The sequence below is a fragment of the Callospermophilus lateralis genome, chromosome 1 (genome assembly GCF_048772815.1).
Source record: "Callospermophilus lateralis isolate mCalLat2 chromosome 1, mCalLat2.hap1, whole genome shotgun sequence".
In the NCBI taxonomy this organism is placed as follows: Eukaryota; Metazoa; Chordata; class Mammalia; order Rodentia; family Sciuridae; genus Callospermophilus; species Callospermophilus lateralis.
Window position 1 is genome coordinate 110,816,587 of NC_135305.1, and position 2,610 is coordinate 110,819,196.

Genomic DNA, 2,610 nt, shown 5'->3' on the forward strand with positions numbered 1-2,610 from the left:
TAAAAATCCAGGTCCCACCCTCACTACAAAACAAAGTCTTAGAGCAGATGCTGCTGGCTGCCCAGCGGGAGCCCAGTGCAAGCAGAGCGCAGCCGTGAGGGAAGCGCGGGGGAGGCGAGCCGGAGCCCAGGCGCTAGCAGCAGCGTTGAGTGTCGGTCCAGAGCACCCAGCCGGAGCCGGAGCCGGAGCCGGAGCCGCAGCCGCAGCCGCAGCCGCGATGGCCATGGCCATGGCGGTGGGGAGACAGTCTAATGAAGAGCTTCGAAACTTGTCCCTTTCTGGCCATGTTGGATTTGATAGTCTCCCGGACCAATTGGTCAACAAGTCAACTTCTCAAGGATTCTGTTTCAACATCCTGTGTGTTGGTGAGACAGGCATTAGCAAATCCGCATTAATGGATACTTTATTCAACACCAAATTTGAAAGTGACCCAGCTACACACAATGAACCAGGTGTCCGGTTAAAAGCCAGAAGTTATGAGCTTCAGGAAAGCAATGTACGGCTGAAGCTAACCATTGTTGACACCATGGGATTTGGAGACCAGATAAATAAAGATGACAGCTATAAGCCAATAGTGGAATACATCGATGCCCAATTTGAGGCCTACTTGCAAGAGGAACTGAAGATTAAACGTTCTCTCTTCAACTACCACGACAGGAGGATTCACGCCTGCCTCTACTTTATCGCCCCCACGGGACATTCACTGAAGTCTCTGGACCTGGTCACCATGAAGAAGCTGGACAGTAAGGTGAACATTATTCCAATAATTGCAAAAGCAGACACGATTGCCAAGAATGAACTGCACAAATTTAAAAGTAAGATCATGTGTGAACTAGTCAGCAATGGCGTCCAGATATACCAGTTCCCTACAGATGAAGAAACGGTGGCAGAGATTAATGCAACGATGAGTGTCCACCTCCCGTTTGCAGTGGTTGGCAGCACAGAAGAAGTGAAGATTGGCAACAAGATGGCAAAGGCCAGGCAGTACCCCTGGGGCGTGGTGCAGGTTGAGAATGAAAACCATTGTGATTTTGTGAAGCTGCGGGAGATGCTGATTTGCGTGAACATGGAAGACTTGAGAGAACAGACACACACCCTCCATTATGAGTTGTACCGGCGCTGTAAGCTTGAGGAGATGGGATTCAAGGACACTGACCCTGACAGCAAGCCCTTCAGTCTTCAGGAGACCTATGAAGCAAAAAGGAATGAATTCCTGGGAGAATTGCAGAAGAAAGAAGAAGAGATGAGACAGATGTTTGTTATGAGAGTGAAGGAGAAAGAGGCTGAACTTAAAGAGGCAGAGAAAGAGCTCCACGAGAAGTTTGATCTTCTAAAGCGGACACACCAAGAAGAGAAGAAGAAAGTGGAAGACAAGAAGAAGGAGCTCAAGGACGAGGTGAACAATTTCCAGAAGAAGAAAGCAGCAGCGCAGCTACTACAGTCCCAGGCCCAGCAGTCTGGGGCCCAGCAAACCAAGAAAGACAAGGATAAGAAAAATGCAAGCTTCACATAAAGCCTGGCAAGCCAAGGATGTTCCCGCATTCACCTGCTTTTGCAGTAATAGTGTATCTCTGCCATCTGTGTCCTTTTGTTTTATTTTGTTTTGCCCTTCCCCAAACACCAATAACTCTTAACTTATTTTGCTGAATGTTGTCGGGTGGTGGAAAACCATAGAACAAGGGAATAACAGCAAAGGCTCTGTGCAGCTGGACTTTTGTTTCCGGAAATTAAATGATTTGCCCTTTATGCCTGTTCCGAATGGCAGCGGGAAGCATGCCTGTTACTTGTATGTCGCTTTGGATCGAGGAAAGTGGGTAAAATGCTGCCTGTACGTCTGATGTGAAAACTTCTCACCGCCTCAGCAGCTGAACTAAAACCCTGAATAGCCATGACAACAACTTGCATTTTCTTGATTGTTCATCTCCATGATTGCACAATCCCGAACTCCCTGTCTTTTTTCCACACCAGCCCCAAACTAAGATAGATTTGAACGTGGGCAGAAAGGTGGGTGAGCATCATAGATGACTTTTACATTTGCATGAATTTTTGTTTGTTTTAATGGCTAACATTATTGGCTTGAGCTTGTGGTCTGTTCCAACTGTCTCCCCTCAGGGGTTGAGACTGCATCTGAACACCCACTTAAAGCCTGGCCGAGTTGGCACCGACTGGTGTAAGGAAATGATGATCACGTTCATGTTGGCCAGTGTGTTTTTCATCCTCCCTCCGATCAAGATCTCAAAGGTCAGGTCCTATATCACTGATTGTAAAAGAATCTTCCACTGAGGAGGAGATGGGCTTCCCACAATCTATTTACAGTGAGGACCCTTTCCCACATTTGCTCTCAGCAGGCTGAGGCACTGGTCATTGGTACTTGTAATAAAACTATTCACTAACCACAAGAGAAAGTTTCACAAATACTTCACATAGGAAATTTACTATAAATTGTGTGTGTGTCATCTGTAGCACAAATTTGAAAGGACATCATCAATTTAAGGTAAAACTGAGAAGGCAGGCAACAAAACCCATGAGTCCAAAAAATAAAAAGGAAAGAAAAGAAGTTCAACTTCACTGCCAGTTTCCTTGCTGTTTCAGAGTCAATTGTCATGAATG

General features: G+C 46.3%; 1 pseudogene; it reads left to right on the forward strand.

The window, feature by feature from the left end:
* The first annotated feature begins 223 nt into the window (after positions 1 to 223).
* Positions 224 to 2,241, forward strand: LOC143406181 (septin-11 pseudogene; annotated as a pseudogene).
* Positions 2,242 to 2,610: the final 369 nt, after the last annotated feature.